Source organism: Mchenga conophoros, linkage group LG3 (genome assembly GCF_057382185.1).
Source record: "Mchenga conophoros isolate Kocher_MC1m ecotype Shallow Benthic linkage group LG3, M_conophoros_male_GT1.1, whole genome shotgun sequence".
NCBI classification, from domain to species: Eukaryota; Metazoa; Chordata; class Actinopteri; order Cichliformes; family Cichlidae; genus Mchenga; species Mchenga conophoros.
In genome coordinates, this window is record NC_140528.1 from 80,879,174 (window position 1) to 80,892,116 (window position 12,943).

Below are 12,943 nucleotides of genomic sequence, written 5' to 3' on the forward strand. Positions count from 1 at the left end.
ACAGCTGAAGCCAGAGAAAGGAGGGTGAAGATAAAAACAGTGGGAGAAACCAGCAAAGGAAACCCCCTGGTAGGCTCCATCAGTGCATGTGCATAAGAGTTTGAGACTGAGGTTGCTAAGTGGAGCCACAAAGACATCTTTCCACTGCCATGGGGTAAGTACAATGCATGAGTGAGGATGGGGGTTGCCCATTTAGACAGACCGCAGCCACATTGAACCATGGGAGAGTTCACTGTTTTGTGTGTGTTGAAGAGAGTGATGGAGGAAGGAGTGGTTTGTAAGGAAGTGGAAGAGTTTGTGTGCGACACTCTGTGGTGAAACAGAGCGCTCATGCTGTGTGTGACAGTTACTTGAATATACTTGTTACTATAATTGACTACATCATGGAACAATCTGAGTGTAACTCTTTCTGAGACATTTTTACAACACCCTGAAAGAAAAGTGGTTTTGGCATTTATTAAAAAACACAAAACTGCTGCCTCACAGCTGCAAAGGGGAATTTTAAGTACTGTCAGTAAGTCTTTCTTTCTTTCTTTCTTGTTCCAACTGTTTGTCCTCTAGTAGTGTGGCTTTAGTAGAGTGCCAGGCTGAGTCTGTCAGCTCTCACACTTTGACAGCCCCTCCTCTTGGATGATTTTTCACGTCTTACCGTAGCCGCCCACAGAAGCTAACATTAACAAACACATGCTGTCCCTTGAAAAAAAAGAAAGGTCTGTGCAAATCCCACAGTCCTGCGTCGTACGGCACCACTTCCAACGAGGTCGTGGGACTTCTGGGATGAATCTGAACTGAGTCCAGGGACTAGGGGACCAAGCTTGAAAGACAGCCAGGAAATCCTCACCTTTGACCCCCTTTCCCTTCTTTAAAGAGTGGACTACTATGATTGGAAATGGAGAGTCTGAAGGGAAGTGGAGAATTTGACTGGCTTACCGGTTGGTTTTATTTTTGTATTCTCCATCTGTCCCCTGTCTCTGTCCCCTCTGCTTTTGGTTTCTTTTTCACCATTTCAAGGTCACATTCTTTCTATCGTCTATAACTTAACACACATAAACACCAGACATCTTATTTTTTTTCCCACATTTTCCCCTCTTAGCCACTAAAATAAGTCATTAGTTCTGATAACTTATCACTGAGGTTAACAACACAAGTGTGCTGAGTTCTTAAAGTCAAGCATGAGTTTGTTCTGACTATATAAGGCCTCTGCTCCTGCTCCTCGTTCTGCAATTTGGCCTACTTAGTGGTGAAAATATCTCAAGAGGCCTTTTTGCTTTGGTTTTACTACACAAGACATTAATGCTTATCTGCTGAGATCTTTGATGCTCTTTTAGAGGTTTGTTTTTTTTAAAGTAGAGCATTGGGGTGGTTAGTGCTGAGTGTAGATTTGTGTACAGTGGAGATATATTAAGAATCGTGGCAAACAAGGCAAAGTGGAAACATTTTCAACCTCTAAAGTGATGGTTAGTATCCAGCTGAGCTGTTCAAAAGATTGAGAGCTTCATTTGAATTTGCTTCATTAACTAATTCGCAATACCACAACCACAAGATGAGAGTGACAGAACCACTTGTAACATTAATTTATGTATATATATATATATATATATATATATATGTATATACATATTACAACAGGTGAAATAATACACCATACAAAATGTGGAGCATCTTGTTGTAAAATTGCCTGCTATCAGGTTTGCACAACATTATAGGATTGTAAACATCTTGCGGCTCTTTCCGCTCTCGTCTGCTGTTGCTCTGAACTACAAGGTAGCAAAGTTAGCAAAGAGAGAGACTATGAGTTAGAGAAAGTTGGTTATCTTGCAAGTATCCAGTAAACAATGCATGCTAAGAATCTTTATTTCCTGAGTAAAATCTGCATAATATTATTTTTTGCACCTCTATTAGACCAGGACTACAGCCTTTGTTGTCATGTTCACCAATAAACACTTAAGAGCAATGCTGATAAGTTTGTTAAGTGTAGTAATTTTACAGTAACAGTACATTCAGCAACTTGACAGTTCTGGTATGTGGTAAGCAGTGTTGGGTAAGTTACTTTAAATTAGTAACTTAGTTACATTACTAGTTACTTCTAGCAAAAGTAACTCAGTTACTTCAAGTTACTCGTTACTTTCAGAGTAACTAGTTACTAGGGAAAGTAACTTTGGTTTTACTCAGAATTCTCTTGTTAATGTGTTGCTTCCGTAACTGGATACCCAGCCAGACTGCCAGTCTTCTAGCTTGCTTACATGCCACAAGTGCACTGTGCCACCTACCAATAGAAAGGAAAGAATAATGTGCACATTTCCACGAGAGAAATCCCACACCTGATTCTATCCTAGCCTGCTTTTTACATCCAACACAAAAACTGCAGTCGTGGTGCTTTCGATTGTACTCAGAACTCGGAAATTCTGCCTTCTGAATAGGAAGATGTAGGTAACACCAGACTGCAGATGGACTGGGACAAAAAAATCGTCCCGGGCATTTTGACTAGAGGCCGGCCCACCATTATAGGAAAAATCATAAAGCCTTTGAATGAAAATAAACGCTGTTGTGACAGTGATGTACACTGTTCTGATGGTATATATGCATCAATCTATCAATCGTTTGTTGTAAGACTCAGATAATTATTTTTTTAAAAGTGAGACATTTTAAATGAGAATAAGAAAGAAAAGTATTTCTTTGTGCCCCCCTTTCCCTGTTAATGCCCTACATGGACCCCTGGCAACACTTTGCTAGACCCGCCCCTGCACAGTTACCAGCTGTCAGCTACATAGAAAAGGATCCTGGTGTTATTTGTCTCTCAGAAACAGTTCATAACTTCCCTTCAACTCATTCATGTCACCTAAAAGGTAAACCTGTTTCTCCATCACCTGCTCAGCTCTGATGATCCAGTAAGGACATCTCCTGGTTTCATCTTCATGTTTCCCTCTCATCACATAACCAAACCGATATCATGACCAGCAGGTTTACAGCTGTGGCTCCAGCAAACATCAGCTGATACTAGAAATTAATATTAAATAAATTCTAACAACAGCTGATCAAACGTGCTGCTGTTGTTTATAGAAACTCCGTCATGCTAGCTAGAAAAAGTCAGCATAACGAAAATAAACTCCACCTAAACTTGGTTCATATCTGACCCAGATGGACTGCAGGTAATAACTACTTACCTGAAGTTCTGTTCACCTGACACTCTCGGACCAGCGGCCGCTTCGGGTCTCTCCTCTTGCCTCCCTTTTCCTTCATCCACCTGCTGGCTTCCTCCACTCGCTAATGTTACTGAATCTGTGGAAGCTCCGCGATAGCCACCACATGAAGTAACGAATAACGAGCCTATCTAAATCCCAGTAACGAGTAACGTGTTCCCGGTTTTGGCATAATAACTAGTTACCGTGCTCGTTACCACAATAATAACGTAGTTACTGTAACGCGTTACTTAATAACGCGTTAGTCCCAACACTGGTGGTAAGTGGTTTCTTTTCTCCCAACCCTCAGAAAAACTACAAAGAAATTTCTGTCTTGGTTTCTGTGGCTTAAGAATTTGCCTAAAATGTGTATTTTTCTGTTCTTGTTTCAAGTTTGCTGGATATGTAAAATGGCTCCTTATTAACATGGCGGTGTTAACACGTTTAAAATGTGATAACTCAACATATTCTACAGGGTGGGCCATTTATATGGATACACCGTAATAAAATGGGAATGGTCGGTGATATTTAAGTCCTGTTTGTGGCACATTATGTGAACTCCTCAAGATGGGTGGTGACCATGGTGGCCATTTAGAAGTCGGCCATCTTGGATACAACTTTTGTTTTTTCAATAGGAAGAGGGCCATGTGACACATCAAACTTATTGGTAATGTCACAAGAAAAACAATGGTGTGCTTGGTTTCAACAGTCATATGTGTTTATAGAAGAATATATTTGCTTTCTCTCTCTCCCTCCCTCTAGCGGGTGCAGATCCTTTCGGGTGTAACAGTTTGATTAATGGCCCTGCTCTTCAGCTAGATTTAGATTGAGCTTGCCCAGCTTGGAAGTTATTGCTTTATAATAGGAACATGTAAGCAAAGGCCATGTGCTTTTCGTCACTCCAGGAGCAACAATTACATAATGAAGAAGGAAAGAAAAAAGTAGGATCAAAGGTTTACATATAGGCCTTGTTTGAATATGGACAAGTGTTGGCACAAGTTTGTATTTGTGTTCTTTGGTTCACGTTTCCAGTGCCTTCTTTCACCCAATCCTCTTCTTCCTCTCTTCTTTTGGTTTGTTGAGGTTACACGAGTCACCTATTCCCTCTGGAGGTGACACTAATGGAGCAAAGTTCCCGTTCTGTGGATCCCAAGTTTCCATTTTAGGATGAGAGCTATTCCAAGCCATCTCCAAGATGAGATTAAAACAAAAACTGCATTTTGATGAGAGAAAGAGAGAATGAAATGAACAGATGTGTAAAAGTTATTAATACTCACAGTTTTCACCCATATCTTAAGAGCCTTACTCATTAAGAGCAATACTGTATTTTTACAATTCTGTTTTACACTTTAAAATATCTGTTTTTCACTCAAGCTTTAGAAAACCTTTAATGGAGCACAGTGTCAAAACGTGATTTACACTTAGAGGCGGTTCTCCACGGTACCTTTCAAAAGATATAACAGCACAGAGCCTGACTCTAGGACAAGTTTCCGCTGCAGAGGTGAAGTGTCAGCCAGCCAGGCGCCTTTGCGTTTATGTGAGCTGGGTAATAGATTCACTGAATCTGTGAATGGGGAGAATAAACAGAATCAAGTCCATGAAAGGAAGGTGAATCAAAGGATAGCTTATTATGACCCTGGCCAGAGTCGTCCCTTGACTGTTAGAGATGAAGATTTATAGTCACGCCTGCTGTAGATCACTGGTAATAAGGAACAAGCACTCAGAACTTCAAAAATGTAATACAGGTCTTACATAAATTATTATATTAAAAATAATAGTAATTATATATAATATTTAAAAATATCTGCTGACCTTGGGCAGATTGGATATAAATATTCAGCTTTAGATGAAGTTTATATAGAACAAAATTAGAATATTAGAAACAGCAAAGTCATACTTACTTTTCCAAGATCCTTCTAAAACTATATCCACCACTTATTCCTTTCATTTGAGTAGTATAGCCACAATGGGATGCTGTTCCTTTATTTTGTGTCATAGTAATTTGTAAAAACTTTTGCTTCAAAAATTTGAATGGAAACTGATATTGTACCGTTTTTCCCAACACTTTATTATGCGACTTTTATGTGCTAAATGTTTGGCCTGCCACACAAGACCATAATGACTTAGGTTCAGCCACAAATTAGCGTCATTTTATTGACTTGCTGCCAGAACCAGCTGACTCCCACAGCATCAGCAGAAATGATGAGGGCAGTGAGCTGGTGATCTAACCCAAAATCCCATGTATATAATAAGGTTACTGTTCCTACTGGACTGTTGTGGTTGGTATAGGCTGTGCCCTCACCTGGATAGCCCTTTATGTGTGTTTAAAAAAAGTTGTTATGTTATCCTGTTCTGGTGAATAAAATACTATACATGGACACTTTCAGAACATTTTTAAAACGTTTTTGTCAAAATTTAACAGATTATTAGATTTATTAATATTAAATTTATAAAGTTTCAAGAACATCAATTTCAGCAAAAACAATAAATGCACTAGGGGCAATAATATTAATCCTCATGTATTTGTAATGACAAAGTCTAACGTCATATTTACATGATATAAAATGACATTTAAAAGGTACAGGGAGACAGCAAACCTTATGAACAGTTTGTGACACACTTAGGACTGCAGCTAACAGTAATGAGATGATAAGGGATTGCATGGTGTTTGTCAGAGGTTGCTAAGTGCCAGTTCTGATTTAATACTGTGCAAAGCAATAGATATTGCTAGGTCTTACAAACTGGCACAAGCACAACTCAAAACAATCAATAGCTGCCATAGTCTGAAGATACAGACAGTTCATGAATCAAAGGAAGCAGTCTGGTTAAGCTTGGCATACACTGTATGATTTTTGGCCATTTTGAGACGATTTTTCAGTCGTGCGACCGTTTTAGGGATCGGCCCGAGTTTCGCCTTAATCGTGTGTCGTGCATCATATAGTACACATGGGGTAACGAGAAGCGATTAACACCTCACGACCAGCTCCCGATCAGCAATCGTATGGTCGCAAGAAAATGTTTGAAATGTCTGAAATCCTGTCGCCCCTCGTGGGGTATCAACGCAAGCTCTCACACTGTGCACACACAAACACAGAAATAGAAGTGAAAAGATGGAGTAGCACGACAGTGCAGTCTTTGATCTGGACACAAGCGATGGAGGCACAACTTCTAGAACTTTGGCAAGCTCATCTGAGCCTTTTCCATGTGGCCTAAAATTATCACGACCACAACAACCGTGAAAAGAGACGGACGGACGTAAAGAGACGAGAGACAGATTTTGTGTTATAACCTTCATGTTATGGACGCAGAGTGTGAGCACTCAGGTCGCATCAGAGCATGTGAGACCATGCATCGTGACAGACGAACTTCTAACCCCTGCGATTCAATCGTACAGATTGACCAGGAGCTAAATAAGACGACTGAAAAAAATCGCACAGTTTATGCCCAGCTTTAGTAAAAATTAACCTAGTGAGAATGTAGACAGTAACAATTTATTTATTGACCAAAGGGAATAACACCTGCAATACAAACATGTTTGCAAACATGCCAATTGGACCAAACAGAACTCCATTTGTTTTTATCTTGTTTGAGCCATGAGCATGCCCACTTCATGACAAGGTCACTGAAACAAATAGTTTCAGTGGTAGTTGTTGGGTAATCCTGACTTTATGACCAACAAGATGTGAATAAGGTAATCAAACTTTCACCCTACAGCTTACCAACCTTCGACAAAATCACATCCAGGGTCAGTGAAGCATACTAAATTAGAGTCATGAATGCTAGGACAGGCTCCTGGGGCCTAAAGCTCAAAGGAATCTTCCAAGTTAACATAGGGAATTGAAAAAGACAATCAACAATGGATGCCCATGGCAAACTGTTGCTACACTTGGAATATAGAGCTGCAATCATAATGTACAAACTCAAGGAAATCTTGAAAATTGTTGTAATGGAAAATGGTTATAGTTATAATATTTGTTTTCCACTGTATGTGGTCCACCTTTACCAGGTTTTATAAGTGGTAAAGGAGGTTCTTTTTATATTTGGGTTTCTGCCAGGCAGAGGTTTCTGCTAAGTGCCACATAGCAAAATATCAGGATCTGGAGCAGACCTCCCCAGATAGAGAAGAATAAGATGAATGCCCAGGATCTGCACTGCCTCAACACATTACCTTACACCCTCTGCTGACTATTCATCTGCAGGCTGCCACACTGGCTCTAACCCAGTTAGCAGAGCGAGCATGGAGCACCAGATTCCACTGAGGAATTAGTGTATGGATGCATATTTTCAGCTAACAAATTACCTAGGAAACCTGACTGCAGTGACTGGTTCACTTTGTGAGCACTCTTGAGTGCTTTCAAAGAAGAAACACCTTAACATCTATATTTAATATACTGAAAGTATATTTTTCACTTGTGAATACGTCCGCGAGCATATAGCTGTTTACTTTTAGATCCTTTAACTAGTCTTAGTGAATAATTTTTTTAAGTTATAATATTAGTGTTAATCGATAAATGTTAACTAGTATGTTACATATTATTTACTCTTTCAAACTGAGAGCGGAGCACTGCAAGCAAGCAACATTTCATAAATGTTTTGGCTTCGTATTGTATAGCTGATTAGTATATTAGTATATTATATGATGCAAAAAAATATTACAGTTGTGTAAGAATAATTTTTTAAAAAGTGTAATGTGTAGGAAAACCTGAGGAAAAACCTGTATTGATGGGTCAGTTCAAGTTGACATGTCAGACAGAAGGTAACATATTCATTAATACAGAGGTGTAATATACCAAATCATGAGAAATAGACAGCACCCCGTAGTTTCGGGGCCAGAATTGTACAGTGGTTTCAATTTGTCTCTAAAAACAGCTCCTGCTTCTGTTGCTCCCAAAAACTCTTGCTCTTGTTCATGCCAGCAATCGCTAAAAGTGAACTTTTAACTGCTGGCACATGCCACGCTATGGTATCCTTTTGGCAGGTCACTTATATGTATGTAAATATATGATTGTGTCTTCTTCTACTGGCATTTGAATGATATATCACTACATTAGCTCAGAGATTCTCAGATTACAAAGAGGGAGATGCTGCAAGAGCTAGAAAGGATGAGACATTTTGGAGAAAACCGTTAGCAATATAAAAAAATGGATGTAGCTACAACCAGTGATAATGTAGGCATCATCCACTGGTTTCTGAAGTCCTGTTTTGAGGCCTAGAAATGAATATTTCCACTCTTGCTTGGTTCCAAAAAAACAGATGTAAGAAGGAGGGGCAATTTTGACTGTGAAAAATTAGTTTGCCACAGAAGGTCTTGCAATCCTTTTAACAGATTATATCCCCAAGAAACAAACAGAACATCTATTCCAAAACAAACCTAAGTTTTTATCCATAACTCTATCTCTGTAAACTCATCAGGAAAGTGTTTACAGAGGTCAAGTCAGAAAGTTGTTTTCCCATAGACTTGTATAGAAGCAGACAGTCTAATTCACTTCTGCATTCCCTTTATTTTTAAGAGATGACTCCAATGGGTCCAGCATGCCAATATACTGCTCAAAAAAATTTAAGAAACACTTTTTAGTCAGTGTATAGCATCAAGCTGATTAAACTCCTGCGGTATTAATTAGAGATGGACCGATCCGATATTACGTATCGGTATCGGACATAAAAAAGTGGTATCGTGCCATCTCTAGTATTAATCTGGTCAGTTAAGTAGCAGAGGTGTTTTTTAATCCGTGTTGGCTTCATTGGTGTTAATGAAATCAACAACAGGTGCACTAGAGGGGCAACAATGAGACAAGCTCCCAAAACAGAAATGGTTTAAGCGGTCAAGGGCAGTGACATTTTTTCTCCTCATCTTTTCTGACTGTTCTTTCCACTAGTTTTGCATTTAGCTAGGGTCAGTGTCACCACTAGTAGCCTGAAGAGATACTCTTAAAATGTATTTCTTTTAGTTGCAATAACATTTGCAGTGACTCCAACATAATGCTTTGTCACACTATCAATATCAACATTGTTTATTTATTTATTCATTGTATTATTTTTATTTATTGTACTTTATTGTATTTTTACTCACTCTTTCATGTGTACAATGGAAAATGTTGGTTTAATGAAAATCATGAGGAGGAAAAGAAGCATTGAAATTGCTTGTGCAGCAATTTTTAGGTAATTTGCAAAAGAGATACTGAACACTTTCAGAATAGTATTCAGTATCTCTACAAAGTACTGAACACTGTAGAAGTTTTATATAGTAGATTTGACAGCTTAAAAGCAGAGATTGGTTGATGGTAGATGTTATAGATATGGGGAAAAACTAGCTCTGATGACATAAACGCAGGGACCTCAATTCAGTAGCAAGAGCTGCAGTCTGTAAATATCTATTCTGACAGACACCTGTTGACACAGTGAATGTGTAGCACTGCACATACTTGTCCTCACTGTCATGTGAACATGCAAATTGTACCAAAAAGAGGAAGCTTGTGTTTACTTTAAAGACGAGCCTTAGCAGTTATGACCCATTTAAACATGCAGTACTGAGCAACTTTCTCTGCATTTCTCTCTGAGGTTACTCAGATATTATTGATGAAAATGGGTTCTTCACCAGTCATCTCAGGCAGCAATTTTTCTCCTGTTCCCAAGCAACTAATGATCCTCTAATGGTTTCAAATCCATCTTGTGCTCTAAAGGAAGTAAGTAAGTGATTTTCCACGTAGAGCAATTATTAAAAGTTGGCGTGATGGTATGATGTGCAGCATGTTTTCTTTTAAATTCTGCTTATTCCAAATTGGACTACTTGTTGTAGTTCTGTGTCATGTTTTTACAGCAAACGTTTTAGCTTGTCATTGCCGTGGAATATTAAACAAAGCCCTTGTGCAATATTCAAAATGATTGCATTCCAGTTGGGTTCCAAGTTCTTGGTGTTTTGCATGCTGGCTCACTGAGCTTGTATAATGGGACTATCTCAGCTGTAAAAAGGCTTGGAGGATTTTTGTCTGTAGAGTAGACAACATGTTGGAATTGTCTGGTCTTGTTGCAGCTAAGTAATGCTGTACATTATTCAGTTTTCACTACAGTGGCCAAAACATAAAAAAGAAGAATGTTTACCAGACATATGATTAGGTGAACTAGCACTTGATCTTGTTTTTTGCATGCATGGCAGCTTTGATGCTTAGGTAACAGTGTTCCACGAAAAAGAAAAAAAATAAACATCACACACACACACTGAAGCTTTGAATGGGGAAAGCGCCTTGGAAAGCCTGCCATGGACGTTGTAGAATTGTTTGCTTACTCCACCCAGGTAATTTGCACTGTTTGGTAGTAGCCACATACCGGAATGACACATCCTCCTGGTTGGTTCTCTCTGCTTGTCCATTGGTCTGGAGGTAAAAGCCATAAGAAAAATTAACCAAAGTCCTCCTTCTACACCCAAGAAGGAAACTGGGGTCCACAGACCGACACAATATCCAAAGGAATTCCATGTTAACATGTGCTCTAGCAACAGGGCTGTTTCCATTAAGTTTCAATACAGTTTTATTTATACAGCGCCAAATCACAATAGCAGTCCCCTCAAGGTGCTTTATATTGTAAGGTAGACCCTACAATAATACATTCAGAGAAAAAACCCAACAATTATGTGACCCTCTATGAGCAAACACTTTAGCAACAGTGGGAAGGAAAAACTCCCTTTTAACAGGAAGGAGCCTCACGGCCGAACCTGGCTCAGGGTTAGGGCCATCTGCTTTTGTGGTGAGAGAAAGAAGACAGGATGAAAGACAGCTGTGTTTCTAGCCCTGATGGGAGCTTGAGCAGAGTGAAAAAGTGAGCAGCGTTAGAAATATGATCAGTGATGGTCAAGACCATTCATGAAGTCCAGAGCAATGTAGGACTAGTCGTGTACAAGCGTCGGCAGCAATCTAAACTGTCCCCACAGCGCAGAGATGGAATTTTAGACACAAAGAGAAAAGACAAACATATTCATAAATATTTTTGAACAGAATTGGCCACAAAAAATAGTCTGAAGGAAAGCAATTGTGTATTTCTTTTGTAGGATGACATGAGAATTTGGCTGTGACCACAATGTCCTGATACCTAATGTAATGTAGAGGAGACGGGGAGGTCAGGTTTATTCTGTTGAGCGTTGATGGCCAGAGACTTCCAAACTCTTCCAACCGAGAGACAGCCAATGATCCAGACAGAATCAGTGGCCACACGTTGGTGGTACAAGGCATTTGGCTTTATATTAGATAATGGGAACTGGGATGATAAGTTATAGTGAAGTTTAACCTAATAAATAACAGGGCCAACTGGACTTGTTTAATGTTTAGGTGCTTTACTACCCAACTATGCCAAGGTTTTGTGATCTGCCCAAAAGGGATACAGTGGCAGCTCTGTATAGTCACTGACTACAGGATTTCCTCAGCCTTAAATACTGTATCATGAAGTGATGAAGGTGCAAAGAATCAACGTCTTCAAGGTCTGTGAGATTGGAGGACAGTCACCAAAGACAACAACATGAAATGAGAAGATAAAACTTTACACAAAGTTCAGATCACATGTTAAAAATACAATCCTGGTGCTTCCTAGATTGAGGCAGTAATGCTAATGAATGAGCTCCGATGCTGCTTATTTAAATGTCAAAATACATGGGGAGCAATCTTTGAATAATATGAAAATTAGAATGACTTTACAGTTTTACAGGTCTTTCACACAACAGCTCTGTCTTAAACCGGCTGGTGTAGTTTGACAGTAGCATCCTGGGCATCAGAAATAATGTCTCTAATATAACATATTTAAAGCACTTACTAACAATAACACGATCTTCAGCAACAGTGCAACTGGAGCAAGCTACAAACGATGCAGTCCACTTCGCCATAATTTCCAAAAAGGTAAGCTAGGCTGAGTATAAATGAGCAGGAATACTGTAGGCCGTATTTGAAACTTCCTTCAGGAGCGTTGTTTTATTACTGTGGGAAAGGCTTCTCACCAAGCTTCTCATCGGTCTTGTAGTTCATTCCTGCCTTGTGCAGGTCTACACTCTTGTCTCTGACATCCTTTGGGAGCTCTTTGGACTTGCACGAGGTAGTGGCAAGGTTAGTATGGAATTAACTGATGGTTTGGACAGGGTTGCTTTATACATATAAGGAGTTTACATCCATTTGCAATTGATTAAATGATTGATTGATCATAATCCAGTCTGTCGGAGTCTATAAGAGTCAGAATTCTGGCTGGGTTGTAGGGTATTGAATACTTATTTCACTCATTGAACTAAGTATACACTTATTTCAGCATACACCACATACATTATGTGGTGTATGCTGGACAGTGCAGCGAGGAATGCTCAGACCTCTACATTGGAGAGACCAAACAGCCACTTCACAAGCGCATGGCACAACACAGAAGAGCCACCTCCACAGGACAAGACTCAGCAGTCCATCTGCATCTTAAGGATAAAGGACACTCTTTCGAGGATGCCAATGTTCACATTTTGGACAGAGAGGACAGATGGTTTGAAAGAGGAGTGAAAGAATCCATCTATGTCCACTGTGAGCGACCATCTTTGAACAGAGGCGGGGGTTTACAACACCAACTCTCTGCCATCTATAATCCAGTTTTGAGTTCCCTTCCCAGACGCCTTAACGCCCACTCACATCCTGGGCCATCTGACCTCAGGAATTCGCATGATAAGGTGGGGCCAGGTTTCACAATGAACACACCCGAAACTCTGGCTGATTGGGACCCACGCCCAGTTTCCCACCTTGGCTCAGGCGACT

At 39.7% G+C, this 12,943-nt stretch overlaps 1 protein-coding gene across 1 annotated transcript in view; it reads left to right on the top strand.

Annotated features, from left to right (window-relative positions):
* Nucleotides 1–789: 789 nt before the first annotated feature.
* Nucleotides 790–12,943, top strand: part of pde5ab (phosphodiesterase 5A, cGMP-specific, b) — a 104,046-nt gene continuing 91,892 nt past the window's right edge. The window contains exon 1 of the mRNA XM_085267476.1: nucleotides 790–932. The gene's annotated coding sequence lies outside the window, so the exon portion shown is untranslated. The remainder of the gene's footprint in view (nucleotides 933–12,943) is intronic.